General features: G+C 38.1%; 1 protein-coding gene across 6 annotated transcripts in view; it reads right to left on the bottom strand.

Moving 5' to 3' along the window:
• lingo2 (leucine rich repeat and Ig domain containing 2) overlaps window positions 1-25,166 on the bottom strand; it is a 200,907-nt gene that overhangs the window by 95,792 nt on the left and 79,949 nt on the right. Inside the window, exon 4 of one of the 6 annotated variants that reach the window (XM_056382303.1) lies at window positions 17,428-17,495. The exons of the other annotated variants lie outside the window; for them this stretch is intronic. The gene's annotated coding sequence lies outside the window, so the exon portion shown is untranslated. The remainder of the gene's footprint in view (window positions 1-17,427; window positions 17,496-25,166) is intronic. 6 annotated transcript variants of the gene reach the window in all.

The following is a 25,166-nucleotide window of genomic DNA, read 5'->3' as shown; positions in this document are numbered from 1 at the left end:
TGTACAAACCGATGGGCTAATCCAACATGTCATGTATCTTATTATGCTGCTCCTGAGGATTGAGGAGATATTTTTTTTCCATACAGGACATTAAGAGAGAATCAATTTGTCAGTGAACAACAGAGAAGGGAGGGGGTGTCATAGAGCGTGGCATGAGGGTGGGGGTGGAGTGTTGCACTTTGAGTATCAGGTGTCTCCTGCACTTTTCTAGGGAGATAGTGATGCCAGCGTGTGGGGCCTGCGTGCAAATTAAATGGAGAGACAGAAAAATGCATTATTGATCAGCGTGATGCCAAAGTGTCTCACTCACAGCACAGGATCAGGTTTAGGTACAGGGTAATTAATCCATAGCCCTGAAAAAAAGCAGAGGAACTGATCTCCCCCCCCCTTTCCCCGTCTCTCTGCCTCCCACTTTGTTCAAATGTCTACTTCGTTCAACGCAGAGAAAAATAGGTCGCTAGCTTGTAGGCAAAACCGGTGCAAGGCACCACTGGGATAGCTAGAGAACCGAGAAACGCATGGGCGCGCACACACACACACAGTTTCCTATACACTCACTCACAGCCAGACACATGCAAACACACAGAGAGAAAGAGAAAGGGATGTGAGGAACCGAGAGGAAGAGAGACACACAGCACCTAGGTGTTTTTTTCTGCTAAACTGAGCAGAGCAGGTGTCTGCTTGATTCTCTCTGTATAATGTACCGTAGTCACAAACTGCTTAATGCTGTCATCAAATAACATATAACAAACATGTTTTAAGATGAAATCAGATCACCCAGACTTTTTTTATTTTTTTATTTCATTCCTGGCACTCTCATAAATATGATTTGTCACGGGTCCTTCATAATGATAAAAACCAAAATCTATTCGTCACCTGATTCTGGAGCTCCCCTTAGCTCCAAGTAGCATTTTAGTGTCTTAAAGCTAGAGCTTATTATTTTGGCTTTACACTCTGCAACTTCACTGTTTCGATTCACACTCACAGGTCTCATCAGTGACAAAGTTAGTGACTGACTGGTCATCATGGTGGTGCATTTAGCCGGCTAAAAAGCCATATGATATGCCAGTGTTCTGCTGCCCCAAGTGGCAGGAGTTTTTTTTTTTTTTTTGTATTGTGAGTTTTTCATACGTGGTCACTACTTTCAGTATCATAAGCATTTGTGTTTAGTGTTTAGTTAACTTAAAGCTATAAGTCCCTCATTGGCTTTGTAACATTGCCCCCAAATTTAAAAAAAAAAAAAAATAGAAACATAAACAGCATGCAGTCATTGTCAAAGAAGAGGGGCTTTTGATGTAACAGGAGCTTCGGCCAGACGGGCAGAGTTACATACAGACCCAACATAACACACTTCTCTGAGCTGTGTGCGAGGTTATGAGGTTCCTTTTGTTCTGTATTTGGTACTGTTGTCCCTTGAGGCTTGACATACAGGCATAAAGGTACAACAAGCCCTGAGGGACAACATTACCAAGCACAAAATAACAAGGAACAGACTGCAATAACTTTAATTTAAAAATGTCTATCACACAGATTCCATGGCGAGAAAACACAAACGGGCACCGGAGAGGTACAAACAAACACAACAATGCGCTGCTGGGTTTAACCACAGAGGTGACATTTTGCACACACACTGTGGGGAATGTCTATTAAGTGAGCTTAAGCAGAGGCATAAGTGCAGTTTCACACAATGATGCTGGTTTTGAGAGTGGTAAAAAGTAACAGTGTGTATAATTTCTTTACACTTCAAAAGTAAATTTGAACTAGAAAAAAAAAAAAAAAAAGATGTGCAAAGCAGATTCCACTGGAGTCAAGGGGTCTGTATTAAAAGGAAGAAAGTCGATTTATTTTAAGGCCTAAATGGTAAAAACAACCTCTCTTCCTATTGCTGACACACATTGTTTTGACTTCATTTGGTGGATCTCTATACATTATGCGTCCGGCTACTGAGCAAATGATTTTTAAATGTTAATAAATCCTATTCACCTGCTGTCCCCAAGCATAAAATTACTGCAAACTGCAAGTCACAGACAACAGCCCATTTAGATGGGTATGCTGTCGTTATAGATAGATTTTTACATCAAAAATACAGATTGTCCCGCTGTACATATTTTGTTGTGAGTAACCAGTGGTAATAAATTTAAAAAAAAAAAAACTTTCCGCCAACCAAACAAAATTGTTGTTCTTTGCAATTCAGTAAACACAAAGATTTTGTTCAGCTTTGTCATTCGTGAAATTGTGGAAAGTCTATTTATACCAGCTACTGAGGTTGGTCATTTAAATGTTGCATTTAACTGCAAGTTTTAGTGTGAAAAGATAAAAATAGATCAACCAGTATCACTGGGAAAGAAATATTATCATTAAAGTAATAGGTAGCACGTGAATAGAAGGTTTAACACTTCTCAACATCTGCCGTGATAATGGCCTCACTTACAAAAATGGAAAAACATAATTATTCCTTCTTTATCTCCTAAACAATTGACTAGAGAAGCAGTTCTGAATACCTATTGTCACAGTGATTTGCGATTTCAATTATTCTGAACCAATATGAGTTGAAACAAATAAAGACACACACACACACACACACACACACACAAAAGCCCCATTGTGTGATTTTCCTGTCAGATAGGAGCACCTGTATCTGAGTGACGTCAGTCATATGTGCTTTCCAGTAGTTGCAAATGAAACATTGAAGTTATAGGCTCTCTAGATACAGCACTGCTTCAAGAACAAACACGAGTGATACTTTGATAGTTAGAATAAATTTGTACACTTTGGGGTTATACTGTAATAATGTACAAGAGAATTTCCTTCAGCTGCTTTGCTCCTCATCCGCCCATCACAACAATATGTGTGGGCTCCTGCTCTGTATCTCTGCTGAGCATGTTCTTGTATTGAAAGTGTCTAGTACCTTTACAAAGGCACACACTTTCTTGTATATTAAAGCCATAGTGCTGCAAAAAAAAAAAGTTTTGTTGACCTAATGGGCGCTATTAATGTAATCTCTCTCAAGCCTCCACTCTGTTTAACTCGCACACTGAGACACACACAAACCACAATAAACCACCTACATCAGATACCACCTTTATTTTTTTCCAGGACAACTGATGCATCCATCTTTCAGTGTCTCACCCAATTAAAGCTTTTTGATGAAATGAACCAATTAAGCAGAGCACTTATGCTTGGGAAGAGAGGCATCTCTTAATGGCTGAGATTCACTCACAAAAATGCCATGTCCATATCGCCTCTCCACCTCATTAGCATGCCGCTATTAGCCATCCATCACTTACATCAACTAGGGCTCACACCCAGCAAATGGGCGTTCATCCATGTGCTTTGGTGAATCATAATGCACTAACACTTGAGTAACTGGATCACAACAGGAAACAACCCACTACTCTCTGCAGATAGTCCTCTATAAAATTGGAGAGCCATAGTTAAAATTAGATGGTATGGGTTCAAGAGCATAAAAGCCCATACTTGACCCCAGGTAAAGAAAAGAAAGAATATGAAAGGCAACAGTGAATCACTGACAGGTGATTAGACAGTGAATAATATGTGTCTTTATGCCCACTGTACATTATGAGAGATGTAGAACTGTGCATTACACTGTGCATTACACTGTGCATTACAGGACTCCAAGGATATCAATTTCCTTTAGATAGAGAAGAAGTGATACTTCAGGGTTTCATTTTGTTTTACCTGTCGGGATGACAGTGAGTCTGTGTAAAGACTGATTCACACATAATGATCGATTTGGTCTAAAACTGTGAAATCATCCAATATGAAGTTAGCCTGCGCAGTCAAATAATCGGAAATGTAAATGAACAATGGGGGAAATTTGAGACTCACAAGTGAATAGGCGACTTAAAATGCAAATTCTAACACTGCATTCACCATAACACAATGAGAGGGACTGAAAATGAATGGGTGAGGAAAATATAGCAGCACATCAGGTTGCCAATAATTTGGCACAGAGACAATGGCAGTTCAGTTTCAGCTTAATCAGCTTTGCCCAAATCAGCTGATATACATGAAAGGAAAATGTCTTCAGTTGGAAGCTGAAACTCATCTCTCCTTTTTGAGAAAAAAAAGGGACACAGGGGGACACTTCATGTTCTCAGCCTCCTATTTCCTCCTGATTCGCACTGCTGTCTCTGATTTCCACCTCTGCTACTGATCACTCTGAAAATCCTCCTTTCTTTTTTTGTCAGACTATAGAAAAAAAAAAACACCCTCCTCATTTCCTTATCACGTTTTAAGCAGCTCTTGATCATTATTGTAATACATGAGTGTGTCCTTACATCTATTGTTAGACAATTTGTCATGGTGTTATCATTACACTTCATACAACGGCTTGTTTGTGATCAAGGAATTTCAGCTTTGTTGCACTTAGAATAATGACATCAGCTTATGTTACATTTTAAAAAGCACAACGTTTTTTCTGTCTTATTTTCTGGAGTGTATCTAAACTAATAATATTGGTCTGTTTCTTGCAACAGCTGTTAATATTAATTTCACATAAAATGAAGCAGAGATCACTATATCTATCGTAAGTTCCCTTTGAATTTCCCTTGAGTCACATTTCTAAAATATTTAAAAGATGTGCATTCTCACTGAAACTGTTTACATTTGTTTACTCACAGCCTTGAACCACAACAGTGTCCATAATTTGCAGAGTATGCATGATTTCCTGATAAATATTTCATTAGAGTGAGTTGAATCATGGCCTTAAGATTTGAAATGCAAAGCAAACATATTTTTTTGGCAGATTTAGTCAGAAATCATAAATATTTTCACGTTGCGTTACAACTGAAATATTTACAAGTGAGTAGCAATGGCAAAGTAAGATGCAGTGTGTATCGTTGTATAATACAGCAGGATAAGTAGAAATGAAAATTTTCTCAACAGATCTACAGTCACTGTGTCTATTTTTTCTGTGCCAATAATTATTGGGTATTGCTCTTAGCAGTCACTTGAAATTTCCTGAAATCACTGATATACCATGACATCACATCAGCAAATTCACTTTAACCTGGGAATTTGTAAATCTCATCCACTTGTAGGCCTGAGTGACTGACATTTCTGCTTCACAACCAGCGATGGAGTAAAAAGAAATAAAATCTGGCAGCCGATGTCCTCTAGCTCATGCATTCTTTGTCTCTTTATGCTTTGAAAACAGACCCTCTCTCTCCCTCTCTCTCTCTGTGTGTGTGTGTGTGTAATCGAAGCCTGCATGGCTAAGATTAGCAGACCTCCCTCCCTGCTCCTAGTATCTGACCCCCTGGAGCTACATCCAGGGGGTCGTCGCTACTGTAGCCTCTGACAATGTGGAAAAAAAAGACATGAAGGGAGACAAGGGTACCTGAGAAGAGATTGCCTCTCCACTCCCCTTTCATTGATTCCTCACCATAAAAAAAAAACCCAGTGTCTTGACAGGGGCAGTGTTGACGCTGAGACAAATCATATATATATCCATATTTAGACTGTGTACCTCTTTCATAAAATGCAGCAAATTAAAAAAAGCACATTGTTTCCCCAGAGATTAATCCTACGCCTCATTTATGATTTAAATGTATGGTTTCCATCTAGTTCACAGTTGTTCTGTGGACTAAAAATACCCCCCCAGTTTCCGTTGTCGTTGTCTTTCTATCTAACCCCTTTCTCTCCACAGGCCACAGGCAGCTCAGAAGAGTCCTTTGTGAAGGTGTCTTTCCTTTTTTTCTTCCATACAAAATAAATGGTCACATGCCTTTTAGCTCTCATTTCATTTTCCCGCCAGATGGCAGATTGGAGGCAGACACTACATGCAGTACATGGCAATGTGCTCATCAATCCATCAGGCTCATTTCAGTGTTAATGGGTAAAATATCACTTAATTTGTCTCTGATAAGGACATACTTAAAACGCTGATGTTGTAAAAGTGTTCTCATTATATCCATCAAGAGCCGTGAGCTAAGGTCACTAAATAATGTATCTTTAAAATATCTTGTATCTTAATTTTTGGCAATCAGTCAATTTGGAGACTAAGGCATTTGTCCCTCGATTTGAAAGAGAAAAATGTCTTAAAATGCCTTTGACAAAAGTCAAAAGCCAGGATATAAACGTTGTATATACTGTAAAGCCTTGCACACACGCACACACACACACGCGCACACACATATTATGTTTCAGGCTGTGCTCAGTTACTCCTCATATATTCTAACCAAACTGTAGATTTTCAGTCCCTGTTAATGTCAAAGGATGTGAGATGGTTATTTGACCTTTCTAAGATCAGGCTGATGCTGACGTCTAAGTGGAGATGTTTCCAATAAGAGAGCGGGAGTGCTGAAAGGAAGAAAAAATGCAGTAAAAAATTAAATTTAGATTTAGGCAGATTCACATAATTTTGTTTCCTAGGCTTCAACTGTATGCATGAGGCTGATATCTGTTAACTCACACACACACACACACACACACACACACACACACACACACACACACACACACACACACACACACACACACACACACACACAGTCTGTAAGGGTCATGGGAAACTACACACTCATTAATCTTATTACAAAAAATTGGATGGTATTCAAATGTGAGCACAAAGACAAAGTAATCACACAACACATCAGATGGAACACAGTGTTGTCAAATGTCTTATTACTGTGTCAGCCAGGAGAGGCATTTGACAATGATCCCTTTGTTGGACCTTTGACCTCAACAAGAGGTGCATGAAAAGGAGACCAGGAAACATACTGCATAATGTCATTTCCACATTCATGACACATCTATACACACTACTTCGAATGAATAGAACACATTGACTATTCATACATCGAAAGTAGCATATGCCCTTGAAATAATCACTGCTTTAGTCGCCCATTTTAAAAACTATTCTTGCTTTCAGATGTCACTTTGACATTTCTCACACACACACACACACACACACACACACACACACACACACACACACACACACACACACACACACACACACACACACACACACACACACACAAACTATTGCTTACATATATTTGTAAGTCAGTGGCGGCAATTATATATGTATTACATTTTAAGCAAATATACTGTAAACCCAATGCACATTCATAGAGAACGTCCTGAAGGAACAAATCGATTATTTTTTATCTTACTATGGTGCCATATATAGCACTTCAAGAATAGAAAAGCTATGATTGTTTTTCCAAAGCATTTCAATGCGCCTCAATCACAATACCAAAACAGGGTAATTAAAACTTCTTTCTTCCCTCCAAGACACAAATGTAGGCATTTCACAAGACGAGTCGGAGCACAGTCTCTCTGTAGCGGAATACACGGAGCCAGTCATGATTCAGTGTTTTGCTCAAGGGCGTTTCACAAGAGATGGCTATATTTTGGATCAAACCTATGACATTCCAATCAGGAAATGGTTCTGCTAAGCACCCTGCCATACATACCTGCTGCCCCTGTGTGATTAATCAAAAAATATTTGACACATACAGGTTATTCAATTATCTCATGCCAGTGAGCAGGGGAAGTTTCCAAGACCCCTAGGGCAGAGAAGTTCTTGCTTCAAGGATTCAGAAACAGCCAGAAGTGCGGTTAAATAGGGCAGCACAACAGCTGGCTCTTCTAAGCAGAGATTTGAATAAATATTTAATGACGGCATAGTATCTGGGATAACACACACATGCTTTGGCAGTATTGCATGGTTTTGCCATCACAATTGCTATTGTCTAAGGCGAACAAAGATGCACACACGGTAGCACGTATCTTGGTGGTCTCTGGGCTTTAACATCTGGACACGATTCTGTTCAAATTGGGCGGCAAACGTTAAATGTTTTCACTTGAATTAGCAAAATCCATGAACATGAAGTGATCCATTTAGTGGTTGTAAAAGCATTAGGTGGCAACTGCATTCAGCGTGCTGGCCTGGAAAAACGGCTTCGAAGCTCTGGGACCGGTGAAAAACAAAAGTAGCATATGATCTTTGATGGATGTTTCCATTTAAAGAACCTCACAGCCCCTCAAGAGCAACTTTTGTTTTTACATGGCTGACCTCTGCAGTAAATCAACCCCTAATTCCCACCTATTGAGTTACACAGAATGACAATTTGTACCCCAATTTCTTGCATCAGTGAGTTACAGATCCTCTACAATTGTTTTAGTGCGCTCTGTTGAGTTTCTTTTGGGATGTCTGTTTTTTGATTGGTGAGGTGCTCCATTACTGACTGTTAAAATACTCTATCTCAGTGTTTGTAAAATTAATACTATTAAAGACTTTGATAATAAATATATGTTTTGCTCATGTATGTATTTCTGGTACCATAAGGTGCTTTGGATAAAAGTGTAGACCGAATACTTTTTGAGTGGATGCTGTGGTTACCAATGGCCTTTAAAGTGTTTCGTATTTAAGGTAAAACAGCCATTAAACACGTGCATTACATGTGTAGCATAATGTGATGTAATAGGCGAGCATTTATTAAGTTAATTTTGTAACACTCTTCCACGAGTTACATTAATCATGACTGCTGAAACACTGTTTCATCTCCATCATTAATTTGTTTGGAAAATTGAAATGTGTTTGGTTCTCAGCCATCTAAATGAGCAGAGACTAATCTGTCAGCCAGCTGATTATGACAGACCACTTTTCCTTTGTGCTGCAACACAATCGTTGCCATAGCGAAATTCATTTTAATCATCTCATTAATGTAAAGCAAGTCTCACTCTTTACAATATTTGTAAAATAAACAAATGAATGAATAACCCCAATAAATAAAGATCTTGTTAAGGTGACAAAACTTTTGATCATCATCATGTGATTTCTTGAAGCCAAGCGACATGCTGACATGATGAAAATTATTATTGCAACAAAATGTCCACCTTGCTGTGCATACCTAATATGAAAGATGAACAACTATATCTCATCATCTGTCCATTGTAGTAAAAGAGTCAAAAGTCCTAGAACATTTTCACCGAGGAAGAAGAAGAAAAAAAAACAGCAGCTTTTTCTACTAATCTTCCCATTCTTGCCTCATCTTTATGTCTTGAGGCTTTGTCCTGATTTCAAATAACATTGCTTATTAAAGTGCTCTACCGTGGCTTTCTATAAAGAACAGAACTCTGCAGCAGCCTAACAGTAACATTAATGTTCAGGCAGCATCAACAGATAGATAAGATCTTGCAATAATTAGCTGTTTAACTGAAACCTATTGCTTATTTGTACTTAAATACATACAAATTATATACGCTGACAACTGTTTGTTAATTCTCACTACATGTAATATATTAGAATCTTGATTTAGAGCCTCCCATGCCTGTATCAGGAATCCATGCTCTTTTGTAATGATGGATGCTATAGACTGCGAACTGCCTCCAATGCCATTTAATGGTTTGTAATCAAAGATGTCGAGCGGCAACTTTATCATCCGCAGCAATGAGGGAGTGCCTCACCTGTTGTATTTCTCTGCCATGACTCGTGCAAATATACATAATGATTACAAATGAATAGTGACACAATGCCTCCCAGTTAATTGGATGCAGAAGTGGAAACCATTATGGCCTCTTTTTTCTTGCTCCTGTTTTTAAAAAGGGGTTCACTGTGAGATATGGGCACACAGGGTGGCTGCTAAAGCTGTTATGCATTCATCCACAACTATGTGATTATTTGAAAAAGAGGCAGATGACTGGTGGTTGGGTAATGCTGTTGTTTTACACACTAAGATGCCAAAAAAGTTGTTATGGATGTGCTCACTGCTTGTTTTTCTTTGAGGTGAGGTCACAAGCCCTGATTGTTACAGACCTCCTCCTGCGTGGCACCACATGACGTCTCTTTTACAGAGTGCTAGGAGGGAAAAAAAACTGTGCTGACTGTCCCTCCTTAAACAATATACTGGACCACTACTGGTTTTAGCTCAATTACAGTTCTCCTAATCCATGATTATCAGAGTGACTTTGCAAATGGCAGATAAATGATTACAGTTATTTTCCTTTTTAACAAATAACCGTTTGATCCTACATTAGTGCACGGACCTCTCCCCACCTGGTGCTGGTGTAATGTTTTTACATTTATCTACAAAATAAACATGACCTTTTTTACAGATCATACAAATTCTTATCTAATCATTGGTTAAAATAAATGGATTTTTGAAAAAAAAAGTGATATGTTGATTTTAAGTAGCTCAAATTGTGGATTAAAATCAAAGCGCTCAAAGCTGATCATATTAATATCAACTACTGAATCATAGTGCCTCAGAGAGTAGTCAAAACACCATTAATCCAGATGTAGCAGGCCTACACGCTGGTTCAAATAATACTTGTGGAAGTACATATTCCCTTTATTAGGTGCAGAGTTGTACAATTGATCTGACCCTTTCCACTTTCATTTTATATCCAATGTAAACGGGTAATTGACAGAGCCATTTTACATAAGTATATTTCCAAAGAAAATGAGAAACCTGTGTAGCAGATTTGTTTTCTGATGCTGTAGACTGTAATATCATATTCATATGAAACAGTTTTGATTAGCAATACACCTACACAGCTTCTCCTTTTGACTTCAACGCAGCAAATAGCAGAAGACGTAATCCTTTAATTTACACAACAGCCTGATTCACTGGCAAGAGGTTGTTTTTTTTTCCTCAAATGGCCATGATGTTTTGTGCTGCACTACTTTCACTAAATTTGGATTTCAAATCAGACCTTAGTTATATGGACACACAGCTGCTAGATAGAAAAAAAAATAAATCAAAGGGATCCATCACTGACCCCAATTTTCCAGGGCTACTTCATAATTCAGTTTGATCTGAATACATTTTTCTTGCCTTTCACGGCAAACCCCACTGATTTGCCACAGAATCACAGTCAGTTCTAATGAGAAGTGGAAGAGTGAAACTCCTTCAAAGTCCTTACCACACAATTTAAAGGATAGTTTTAGCAGGCTATTTTTTTTTTTACAGGCTATTTCTTCATGCTAAGTTGCCTTTAAATGTATGATGTACACAGAAAAAAGAATTCTGCCTCAAAATTAGACGACAACTTTCAAAAGACTTCAGTATCTGTACCGTAATGAAGGTTTTTCCAAACGCTTTATAAATCCTTTATGAGCAATATGCCATGCAGAGGCTAGCAACAGGGGTTGTGCAATATTAGGCTAAGCTTCTGATGTATGGACGAACTGTTTCACCTTTTGTTATTTACTGTATGAATTAACTCATGAATCATTCACAAAGCATCTATGAAGAAGCAGGACTAACACAATAAATAAATAATCTCACTATGCCAGGCCTTCGGGTGTGGGGATCTGTTGAATTGTGATTTTTTTTCCTTTGTCCTGTTTTTCACAGAATCATGAAACTCCAGGGCAATGCCTCCCTCAATCCTTGAGACAGACCGACACACAAATTGCTGCATGCTGTTTCTCTCTCTCTGTCTCAATAAATTTTGCCAAGAGTGAGTTGGATGCTAAAGGTGTGCAGAAATGATCATTACTATCTAGTAAGTTCTGCCTGAAATACCATGGCAACGGAAGGCAAATGTGACCATGAGATGTGTTCCAGTAGCTGGCAAACTCAAAAGCACAGCCCTTCAAGGACTTGGAGTAAACAGACACATTTGCCCAATGGAGTGGAGCTGATAGGTGTTCCATGTTCAGGGTTTATCTAATTTCAATGCACTTCTACATTTTTCCTGTCTTTTTGGCAACTCAATGTCATTCCACAATCCCCAGTTTGGGTGGTAAACTATTCTGGAGAGTTATCTGAGCTAAAATTCCTATGCGACATAATTAAGGAAAAACTTTCTCTAATATTAAGACACTGCAATACTGATAGAAGATTTTTATCCAATCATGAATGTATGCAATTTTTCAACAGAGTGACTTACTGGCCTTGGAGACTGAATGTCTCTTGCATTTACAGCAACCCAATTGGGCATCCTTGAAGCAAACCAAATGACTTTGTCATTTAAAAAAAAGAGCCTTGCAACACATCTAGCAACGTTTTTGGCAGACAGTAGGGTGTGTACAGACTTGCAGCTACAAAGAGGCGAGAAGCAGTGGGATATCAGTTATTTCTGATGGAAACCTGCGGCACAAGGAGGAACTAGAATCAGAGGTATGAAGATGCAAAGTGGCAACAAGCTGCGCCAAAACTGGCAAAGCAAAGTGCAACTTTATACAAAATGTTCTATGACGTGGAAACGAAACAGTAACAATTCTGTTGATTCCCACAAAGAACACAGCAGAGAACAGACCTCAGAAAGCAAATCACCCAGTTGAAGCTTAATATAGAACTTATAACTTATACAAAGTCATTTGTGAGATACATGTTTGCATTTCACAGATAATATATTAAAATATTTACCATGTTATTAGTAAATATTAACATAGCATGCACCAAAGTGAACATCAATGGACTTTTTAAGCATACTTTTGAATGTATATCTATCACACTGTATTTTACTTCTCTTTACATGGTACTCAGTTTTCCTGAAAATCCAAACCTATGACAGCCTTTGTAAAGAATCATGTGTTAACCTCACAACAGTAAGGGATAATCTTAATATAAATCAATGATAATACATGTGAAACCATCGTACTCAGATATTAGATATATAGATATATAGATATTAGAGACCTTGAGCTAATGACTAGATATTATATTTCAATGCTGTTGAAAGACTGAATTTTCCATCCGTCAAATTTTAATGGGATTTTGCCGAAACCATGTAGCTTGTCTTCCATGTATAAATGGCGTGATGAGGTGTTTTGACATGTACCAGCATACTGCATGACAGAAATGTCAAGGCGGGACCTCAAGAGGGACATGATGACATGACTGTCAGGGAACACTGATTTGGTATTTTGCATATCAGAATAGAGAACGAATTGAATACTAGAATAAGTAAAAATGTATTGAAATACTTTCAATGTTTTATATATATATATATATATAATATTACTTTCAGCAAATGTTTTAATTGTTAATGTGCCTGTTGAAACACCACTGAAAATGTCAAGCATTTAAATCACGCTGATAATATAATTTATATCTTCTGGTTCCTATCTCAAAATGTGATTAATTCCACTTGATGACTTTTGAAAGAGGTGAAGTGAACTTGGACGTCCTCCCACAGGTAGAGGTCTCTGCTGACTTCCTATTGCCTCCTAAATCATTTTTGCTGAAGGGCAGCAAGGTTAAGCAGGTTCAACAGAGCAAATAAATAATAAATTCAATAAGGGTAATTAAGAAATCACATCAGACGAGCAGCATATGACCTCACGGCCCCACACAAGGCCCCAGATTTAAAACCCCTGTGCAAGCCTTTTTCTTTTTAAACCCCAGCCTCATGTCTTCCGTTATGACTCTAATTTTAGGTCGTTTTCAGATGTTATAAAATCTACAATCGCTAATCATCTTAGTTATTTAACACTGTGGTGAGACACGCTGCAGTTATTTATTGCTGTTAGTCACTCTTATCAAATGAGCATTACAAGTTGTTGATGTTGACACTGGAGGTGAACACTTGTCACTGCTGTACAACCATGTCATGTTAATGAAAGGCTTAATAGTCATCCCATGGGTGACTTTATTGATTCAGCAGATGAAGCGCGCTATAAGCACCATATTAAAGTACACCAAAAAGAAAGATAATCCTTAAATAACAATGCCAAAAGCATAAATAATGACTGATGCAAATGACTAAATCCATTTTATCAAGGCTGTGGCAGCTTTACTTGGCTAATTGATCCCATAGCATCTACAAAGCTTTATGCTGGAGTATTTTCTTTTTAAATGAAGTAATACAATTTACTGTAAACAACTTGCAATAGTCACAAAGCCGGTTTTACAGATAATTTTCAGACATCACATTTCATTCGGTGAGCTGAGAGCAGTATGTTAGCACGCCTGACGTGGCTCTACATCCCACTATGCCTCAAACCTGTAGTCACGCCCAGCATTGCCACTGTGCAGTGTCACACATTACAAGCAAGCTGACTCTTGGTTTACAGTTGATGGAGGGTCGCTTCAGCAGTGCTAAAGCCCTTTGTTGCTGATTCCAATTGTAATGAACTAAATGACAATTAGATCTGGTTAACTGCACTGGTTGCCATTAATCTCCAGAAGGCAACAGATTAAATCCATCTATTTACTACTGCTGTATACATGCTGACCCAAATGCACCAAGAAGCTCTGGCTCATTATCTGATCATTCTGGATGTAACATCAAACGTGTGTGTATGTGAAAGATGATAAGCTTACAGGGACAGATGAGAGAGAGTAAGAAAAGAGATGAGCAGATAGAAAACATGGGATATAGGAACTATGTTCATGTACGTCACTGCCTCAGAAACAAGACGCATGTCGATGTTATCAGTGACAGACAGTTATTATAGATACTGTAGACGCAATACATTTATAGATAATATGCATAGGAAGCTATATAGGTTAGCTCATGGGTCGGTCAGTACGTAGGGTGATTTCATCAGATTCCCTGAGGAATTTCTGCATATGACAGACTACATATATTTTATGGCTAACAGACAAATCATTCATGACAGCAAACCCATGTGTCTCTCCAGTGCGTATGTTTTACAGTAGTTGTCAATGATGTCGTTCAGTAGTTTCAGGAGTTGCTTCAGTGGTGTCAAGTTGTGCTGACTTTGAGATTAGCAAAACAGTGACAGCGCGCACAGCTCCAAATCCCGAGTAGGAAGCTCCGTCGGGTGCACGATCATAGCAGAGTAGAAAGTGAAGGAAATGCCAGCACTCACAATTGAAAAGTTATTATGGGATGAACAACGAACACATTTCCGCTATAAGCCATCATCAGTGTTAGGAAAGATGTAAGTAAGCATGCTTACACTGATGACGGCTTATAGCTGTAATGTGTTTGTTGTTTGCCCCATAATAAAATACAAGACTATTCAATTGTGAATGCTGGTTTTTCCTTCACCTTGACTTTCAGATTAGTTGGTCAAAACAGCACTAACAAGCAACAATTTCAAAGCAAGCACCCACAATATATATGATGTCAACAACCGGTACACAACAACTTTATCACTGATTTAAGTTCATACATGTGAAATAGTACATTAGTAATTACCAGCTGAAAGATAGATTTTTGGCTAGAGCCCTTATCAAATTCATACAGAAAATACAGAAATATAAAGAGAAAATGTAGTATGAGTCACATTAGTGGGGATGGGGAGCTCTCCTCTTCTTCTAATATTGATTTTTATGTATTTTTTGTAAAAATACCACCTTGCTAAGCTTCATTCAACCTCAATAGGAATGCAACATGATGTGTAACAGACCTCAGGCTCAAGGAATATGGGATTAATTTGTCTGCTTCCATCAAAATGTACTGTAAATGACTGGGTCCAAATTACATAGACAGACCAGGTTCTACATGATATATTAGCATGAAATTATGCAAAACTGGCCTCTAGAGATGGCTTTCACCATGGAACACCAAGCATTGCATAGTGCATTGCCATGAGTGTGCATGCTAAACTGTGTAATATAATAGTGTTTGGGAGTCTCTCTCTTTCTCTAACATGCCTCCCAGGGGGAAGTCATGCAAGTCAAAAGAGCAAAAAAAAAAAAGCATAGATGCCACAGTGCTGTTGCCAAGATGATGTACAGAATAGTTATTCTTGACTATGTTAAAAGGATCGTGGGAGTTCTGTGAAAAGCCACAGCTAAGGTGTAAATACAAAGTTAAATTTTCATGATACATTATTTTATTTATTTATTCATTTATTTTTTACCTCATGCCTCATTTAATTATTCAAATACAGCAAAAATATAGCTGATGCATTTTCAGAATGGTGTTATTCCACACAGATACAGGAGAGGGGGAGTGAAGTCTCTCACCAAGCTGACCAACCTAAACTTGACACTGGAAAAAAAGAGAGGAGAGAAACATTTTTCCGCACGATATGTTTGTTTTACTCTAGCTCTTCCGCTGCCATAGCCCTTTAGTGTTTCTTCCAATGATCACTGTAATATTATTAATTTGTATAGTCTGGCAGCTAAAGAAAACATCATAAAGCCAACTGACCAGAATAACATACAGTAAGCGCTGAAGGGTAAAACTGCAGGGTTTGACTGACGTTCAGTAAGATATAGTATATACACTTTAGTATATAGTATTCAGTTAAATATAGTATACTGAGTGAAAAGAGTGATGAGTAAAATAACAAAAGATAAATATTTACATGTTGTTTACACAATGACATGGAGTCAATGAAACAAAGCATTTTTGTTCAGGATCCTATTGCATCATAACACTGCCATCTATTCCACTCATTGCTGGAATGTGGCGATGCCTCTATTTGCATAGGCCTGATAAAGACATCACAAGCAGACTCAGCTTGCACACATATCTCTCCCACTCCTTGCAATACATTTGCACACTCGTGTGTTAACTCCGCTTGGCAGCAGTGATCAAATCATTTTTCAGTAGAGAGGGGAATGTGTGGGCGATCCCACTTTAGCTAGGGATGGCCAGATGAAAGTGCGCAAACATGCTTGTGTTGCTGGAAGCACGTCCCCTTGCAAGAAGAGAAAAACAACTAATTTTGAGGGTGAATCATTGCAATCAGAATTCATTGTGATGGCGTTCTTCATGGGAAAACATACCATTGGCTTCTGCTTCAACATTATAATGAACGGTTGTGTAACCTGAGCACATCCATTTGAGCTGATTTGCAGATGCTGTGGGCTCAAAGGCAAAGTACTCCGCTGTGTTCTGACCCTAATAACTTCAATCTTTACAAGAGTTTACTTTCTGGAAACAACTACAACACTTGGCAGTTCAAAAGAATCACAACAAGGTTTGCTATTCAAAGTGAGTGCCACAATGTATGTATGTAAAGAATAAGACAGATTTATTCCAATTATAATATATTTACATATTTGGCACAAATGGTCCCTTCCAATGTTAATTTGTTTTTCTTCTTTTTCATTCAGCTTTATCTAATAATACAATAAATTCAAGTATCTGGGAGCTGCTCGGAACATGTTGTCTTTCTCTACTGTTCAATTGGAGATTTGTTGCCTCACCACAAACTTTGCTAATCAATCCAAAACGTACCTCCAGAAACCCCTAAGGGTTGTCACACATTAGACTCTTTGGTGAGAGTGATTGACTCTGCAAAGGCTTCTGTATATCGCTGTATGACTGAATGATCAAAGATAAGAGAAAATATATTGTAAAAATGTAGTTGGTAGTTTGATAACTGGAATTAAAACATGGTTTATTAAAAAGGAGGACCACATGCCTTGATCGATAAGACAATTCCAGTTATTCCAAATCAGTGATGAAATGATGTATTTAAAAAAAATCTCTTATCCTACACTAATCTTATTGCAAATAAAACAGCCATTAAATCAAATCTTTTTAAAACAGAAAATTATACTCAGTTTTACTTACGTTTTAGAATGACAAGTTGTACCGGGACTCAGCAAGATGCCGAAACTATGATGGCTGAGGAAGTTTGCCTTAGTGAGCATGAAGATGGAAGGTGGAGACAGCAGTTCAGATAATTAACATAAACATCAATTTCATCAAACTCAGAATGATTTTGCAGTGAAGATTATTACAATAACATTTTTTTTTTTGGACAAATTCAGTTGCAGAATAATGAAATCCCATTTGTGATGCGACTTGCATGTCCCTTATTTAACCAAGCTGAGTGAAAAAAATACAAACTTGTCTATGCAAATAGAAAGCAGAATTTTGTAATTGTGCATATGAAAATATTTTTTTTCAAATAGTAACAAAACACATATATAGATAAAGAAATAACTATTTTATTGGTAATATAATCTATGTTTTCCAAAATCGCATACAGAAAATAGAGGCATTTACAGAATTGCTGTTATGTGTTGTAAATATTTCATTAAACACAGAGCCTCTATAGTGAGAGAGACAGGAAATATCTGGAGAAATGTATCAAATTTGTCTCTAACAAACACAAATCTAGACCTCATCATTGAAGTCATGCTCATCAGCTGAATGTATTTGAAATGAGCATATTGCCAAGGCACTCACTTAACAAGCCACTCATAGAGTAATTAACAGATGGAAGAGCAGCCTGTGGTGTATTTTCGACAAGAAGTTCTGATGTACATTTTAATTACTGACAATTTTCCTCCTATTAGTTGTGTTTCGGTTTGAACAGATTTTGATTGGAATATGTAGGTCTGCTGAGTCCTCCAGAGACAACTGCAGTGTTGGCTCAATTCACAAAGCTTTGTTCTCAGTCACGTTATTGTACGATGACTTTGTGCTCTACGACTTGAAGGTTTCTAAGAACATTGCAACCCAGTCAAATATTTGGGTCTTTTTGGTATTTTGTATGTTTCTATTTTGTCAACTGTGTGTCCCCTTTCAAAAAGCTGAAATAATATTTCTGTGGAATTTGGTGACATCAAAATGCAGCGAACAATAAAAAAAGAAGCAATTTTATCTTGCTGCCCCACAAAAATGCATCCCAAACTTCTCTCGTCATTACTAGAGTCTACTGCCTTTAAATCTGCACTTTTCTTTTAATCTTGCATCAGAACATGGAACCCTGACTGACAGTATTTTTATGTAGCAGAGCTGAGTTGCTGAATTGTGCTCTGTTCCTTTTTTTACCATCTATTATGAATTAGTTATTGGAGCATCATTAAAGTCAGCTGTTAGTTGAGCAGGTAACATACGAATGACAATACCAATCTGCATGTTTGTATGCGTGTGCACACCGGTACATGCATTTAAAAAAAACAAAAAAACATCAGATTTATATATTTGCTTCTTTGGCTTCTCAATTCCAGTTGTGCATGGCAAGGTTTTATTGTGTTGGCAGTTGAAATGAACCTTTGGCTGTGCTGAGAACAGCCAGTCAGAATCCTAAACACACTTCCACCTTCACAGCCTACATGCAACATATTCAGCAGATGATAGCTGACATGCTGGATTAAAGACACAATAAAGCCAAATGCAACTTGAACCAGTTGCTGAAGGCCACTAGGTAACAGCCAGTTACTGAAATGCAGCAGAAGCCTTGACCACCAACAATCTAACAACAGCTTCTTACACTGTTTTCACACTGGGTTGGTTTGTTTATGTCTGAACCTGAGGTCAATTGTCCCTCTCTAACCTCACTAGTCTGCTTTCACACTTGTTTACTGTTGTTCCAATTCATGGTATGCTTGTGTAATGCTTTTGTGTGAGTAGAGGTATTTACCACTGCTTCAAGGAAACAATGCATCTGCATGAAAAAGTGACAACAGTGTGAGGATGAAAATGACTACAGGGAGCAAAAGCACTTGCACAAGCACATTCACATTTAAGAAGCTAGATTTTTTTTTTCTTTTCATTTTTTCTCTCCCTGATTTAGAATGAGATGCCAGTGCACGCAGTAAAAGAAAATGAATACTCAGGTCATGTGATGACAACTGAGCTCACACCATCCACTAATGAAGACTCCAAGATGGGGTCCAAAACTAGCAGGACCTTGAGTTAAGATTACTGTGTCGAACTGCTGCTTCCAAGATCAAGAATAAACTTTCATGCTCACCATTAGACTGTTGGTGTTGGTGGAATCTCTTAAACATCAAGTTCACATGTGTGTCATTAGTATATTGTTGTCGTGCAGGCAACTCTGCAGGCAAAAGCAATGCTGATATGCTGTTCTATCAAATTCTCTTTTCTGCCATGCTGTTTAACAAATATAAGCCAATGTGACATTTAATTAACACGTAAACATTTGGTGAGCACGCATGCCCTTTTCTAGTATACAGAGCAACCTCTGTCTTTTACAGGTCACCACTGAGCAGCTTCACTGGAGGCTGAGGTCTTTTCTCATCAGCAGCAGCTGATGAGAAAAGGGAGAGCCTGCATACTTCACCAGCTAAATTTCCTGTACAATATCTGAGCCGGCAAATAGCCAGTCACAAGCTTGGCTCTGTTTGCATACTGCTTCCCAGCACCGCTCCTCCTTACGTGTTTCTCTACTTGGCCCGTTACCTTGCATCCTTTTCTCATCTTAACTGACCAGAGGGGGGCGAGAGGTGATGGCAGGGATCATTACATCACAAAATACCCAGCGGCCACTGTCCTCAGCAACTGCCACACAACATTACCACAACACTCTCCACAAACAAGCGGACAGGTCCTGTGTGCCACATCACAGACATACGGAGGTAAGGAGGAAGAGAATGAGAGAGAGGAGGAGGGAGAGGGGAAAGATGAAAAAGACAGAGGGATAAGGAATGACAGATCAGACAGTGAGGGAAAGCTGAGAGAAAAAGGAAACAAAGGGGCACTGTTTGTCCCCAGGGCCCAAATCACGACTATTCTCATGCGGAAATACTTGACATTTGTATTTCCATGACCCAGATAATGTTTGCTTGTACATAGAAAGATTCCAAAAAGTCAAAGGTCACAGAAGTATGGTGGATGTCTGACAGGTCATTGCCACCTCAGAGCTTTCTCTTATTACAACAGAGGCCTGGCATTTCTGTCTTCATGTGATGGCAATGAGGCCCCCTCCCTCACCTCCCCCTCTGAGTTTTTTTTTTTTTTTTTTTTAAACAAACATGACCTCTTTGTTAGTTCAGAAGAGGACAAGCCCTCTCTGATTTTGTTGCTCACACACCAACATTTTGCTTAGCATGCTCTCAACCTTTGTGGCTCCACAGGGGGTTGGGACATCATAAACAACTAACTGTGCACACACAGTTCTCTAAATACAAATCATTATGTTCTTTCATGTAGTTGGTGATTTGATAACTGGATTCAGTTATTCCAGCTGGAGATATAAACACACATTTTGTTTGCCCTGTGCCCATGTATTGACATATTAGTTGGATAGATCAATGAATATAATAAATAAATTGCTTCAGAGCTGTAATATTTCCATTAAAATAGTCTCAAGGAGCAGTCAAAATTTCATTCTGCCCAAAAGGTAAAAACCTCCCATTATATAGCCAGTGACCTTTCTACTTTTTTTCGAGACAGTTTTCATCTGAACACATACAAGGTAGAAAAATTAATTTCAGCTAGTGCCCAAATAATAAGTCAGTTATTAAATCAGTCCACAAAAATATACAAAACTCTACAAATGCCAAACCTAAAGCTTCTCAATGACTTACAGCTTTTCTGTGTTTTCTATCATTGTGAACTGAATAGTAAATATTTGGGGTTGTGGCTGTTGGTTGAATAAGAACAAATAATATGAAAATGTCACCTTTGGCTCTGAGAACTTGTGATGGCTATTTATCCATAGTATCCTGAAATTTTAAAGGTTCAAGAAGTATTCGGTGAAATACTTGAAAATGAATAGATTTTAGATAGAAGATATCAATTTAACTATAAACTAATAGGAGGCAGAACAAAATAACAGCAACTGCTGCCATGCAATAAATAACACCATAAGGCATTACTTAAAATGTGCACCTTAGTACAGAACTACTCCTGTGTACCTGATCCTCCCTGCAGTGTATGTGTGTGTACCTATGCTGCAGTTCAACATCACACTACTATAACCTACAGCACACAGTGTTGGATTAACAGTCACATTTTCAACAAAAACTGTATAAGTGCCACAAGAGCAGTATTGAATGGTATATGCATTATATACTGTATACAGTATAGTAGGTGCTGTTATTGTGTACAACTTTCTATAGAAGAGCTTCATATATTTCTTCAGGAAATATGTACATCTCAGTGGAGTTCTATATAGTATAATAAGACTGAACATGTTGTGGAATGCACAGGCCCCTCTTTCGTTTGGTCTCTGCAAGTGCTGCAGCAAAAACCTCCTCACTAAAACAGCAAAAGCAAACAAGAGCGAACAAATCCATCTTTGCTCTCTGTAAACATTAAAACAAATATAAAGGCAGACAAACAGAGTCGAACAAACTGGGTATGACAACAAACAAGTTGGCCAAATAATGTCAAATAGGGAGCAAAAGAAATAAAGGGCAGGGAACAAACAAGGGTGAGCCAGACCAGCCAGATAATGGAGTTCAACTTTTATTCTGCAACTAATGCAAATAATGTGTCTCATACAAATTCCAGACAGAAATACAGGAAAACTGAAGAAATAAATAAATAAATGGGAGAATAAATTGAGAACAGGGCGAAGCACAGAAAAACTTCAAATGAAAGAAGAACTGAGGAAAATCAGAGCACAAATATCTGGTGACGGGATGGATTAGTGTAAACATGTTTGTTTCCAAGAATACATAATCACATCATTGTGTCCTGTCGCTGAAGTGATGATTTGTTTTTTCATGAAGGAAAAAATCTCTTGAGCTGAAATGATTTGACATGTTTTTTTTTTTCTATAAACATTATTGATGAAACAATATTGATATCCAAAAGCGCAGCCACTCCACAAAAGACTTTTATATGACAAGCAAATATTGGGTTACTGAATTATTATTATTTTTATTAATATCATAATTCGATTTATTAGTTTATTTGCTTTGCATGTTATTTCAAAACATAACTAGTTTTTTTTTTCATCTTATGGATCCAACTTTAACAAAACCTGCTTAACTGTTGAATGTATTCTTTAAAATACTGTATGTGCAAAACAAATTTAAATATTCAAGGTTGCTGTTGTTTTACAACAGTATTTTTTAATCAAAATACTTTTTCAAAATGGAACCTGCAGAAGCACAGTTGGTGTGCAGGCATCCTGACAGACCCACTGTAGTGGTTCCCAACATGAGAGGCAGGACTCCTCGAAATGGTCAACAGATGAATCTAAAACAGTTTGCTACAAATATTGCAGCATTTTCTTGAGAAATATTTGGTTAAATGTAACAAATCTGACACTCAGTAGTGTAACTGCTCATAGCTCATTGCCATAAGCAAAAAGTGACAAGGCGTGCTGAGAAGACATTGTCTAATTTTAAGGTATAATAAGACAAAAAGGTTGGGAACCACAGGCATTGTTTATAGAGAGACAAAACCTCAACAAAATCATTCAAGATTCACACAGTGCTGCCAAGCACTCACCATGCTTTAAAAAGTCACTGCTTGGGGAATTTATAGTACTGAACTGTGCAGAGCCTACAAGGCTGTGCATAAGGGAAAAACTATGCACTGAACATCTCGCAGCATTGCATAAGTCAAACCATCAACTCACCTCAGACTGCTTCAAAGTCAAAGATGCCTTGAAAAATAGGTACACTGCACACCTTTACAACACATCCCACTCCTCCTCCCTGCAGCCACAAGCTGTGGTTGACATGGAGTCACACCCTCTACTTCAGCAGTCTCATTGCACAGATGGGTTTCTACACATCTCACTTCATAACAAGACTAACACTAACATTTGTCTCCTGTAACTCTCTCTTAAATCCTGACAGATTATCATACATGACTTCAGCCAAAAAATATTGTGGCATATTTCACTTATTTGCTAATTAATGCTAATCCATAAATGTTACCTACTCAATCTTTAAGATACTATCCAGAGAATAAGCAAAAGATAAGAGAACAGTGCAAATGTTGCAGCAATGTATACTCATGCACCAACTTTACTTTATTCCAGTAATTATTGAAACTGCAGGCTCATATTTACAGAAGATGAATAAGGAAAATCAATGTAGCAAAGAGACCCATCTCTTCCATCTGTGGACAATTTGTTACCACTACCGTCTGTTGCAAACGCCTCTGTGGCATCCATGAATATACTATCCATTGTCACATGTGGTCCCATGTTATTAACACCCATCTTCATGGTAATCTCTCAAAGACATCATAGATGGGGGTCCTCTGTATTTCTTTACAGTCCTGCCTGTGGGATACATCCTACAGCGAATGAGCGAAAGCTCTCCCACCTCACTCTAAATCTCTTCCTTGTGCCTGAGATAAGAGTAGAATTGAGTTATTGAGCAGACAGTTTAAGATATAAGCTCTCGCTAAAGGGGCACTCAGAAGAGTCACAATGAGAAGAGATTGAATGGTTTTTCTTTACAAAGGGGCCCGTCTCATCTTTACCATTTGTCTACTGCAATGCTCTGATTACCCGTGGTGAAAAGGCCAACGTAGGGGATAAGCATGCACTATACTAGCTAGGACGGACTAAAACACAACGTATCCAATGTGTAATCTTTCTTTTATTTGTAATGTGTCTTGCACAGGGTGTAAACCCCCATTAGCTGTAGTAAATTGATGCACGTACACAGGGGGGCAATAAAAAAATGTAAACATGGAATAGGGCATTTAACAGCCTTAATCGCAATTACAAACACTGCTTCAAAGGTGGGTCATATTTGATTAAATGCCAATTAGCAGTGCTTGTCAGATGTGAAGACGGGTTGGCATCAGCACTATGGCATGTGAGATTGCTAAGCAACATCACAAAACATCCATCAGCCCAAATTATCTGTGCCTTCACTGTGGGTGCATCAGCCAAAGAGACTGCAAAGGTAGATTATTTTATATGCCAAAGGGGCATTCTCAAAAATCATTGCAGAATATGCCAAACAATATCAACAAGGCCGTACAGTTAAAACCATCAACTAAATGATAAATAATGTTAAATGGTCTCTAACCTATGAGCCATCTTTGTAGAAGAGTTTGCAAATGGTAATTTAATTTTCTCAAAGTTAATGTCCTTCATTTACTAGCGCTGCAACTAATTATTTTCATTGCAATCATTTATTTAATCATTCTATTGATGAATCCATTGCTCGATGAATACAACCTCACATTGCCTATGTTTTAAATATAAATTTCCACACAATCCTGTATTAATGAAAAAATGCCAAGTATCTATAATCATTGCTTCTAAACTCAGTCTCCAGCAGCAATGTCATCGTCAATTGAGAAAACATTATAGAACATCAAGTCAAGTAATGAACTTACATAATCATTACAGAAGAATTAAAGCGTATTTATAGTCAAGAGGAAGGAAACGAAAGGTCTCTTTGGTACTCCAGTCACACACAGGCACAAGGTAATAGCAGCCTAAATGCACTGACTTCCCAGTAAAAAGGCAGGTTAAGAGCATCTGAAATTCACAGAGAGATCCAACAATAGAAAGGGAGGGAAAAAACTGTGTGCACACATCAGAGCCCTGACAGGTGTGAAAACGGCCTTCTGTAGTGAAGATGAAGAGGACAGAATGGCGTGATGCTGGCTCTGGCAGTTGGGTGATGCCT

This window comes from Seriola aureovittata, chromosome 8, assembly GCF_021018895.1.
Source record: "Seriola aureovittata isolate HTS-2021-v1 ecotype China chromosome 8, ASM2101889v1, whole genome shotgun sequence".
Taxonomy (NCBI): Eukaryota; Metazoa; Chordata; class Actinopteri; order Carangiformes; family Carangidae; genus Seriola; species Seriola aureovittata.
Note: the sequence above shows the minus strand (reverse complement) of the source record. Positions and strands in the feature narration are given on the sequence as shown.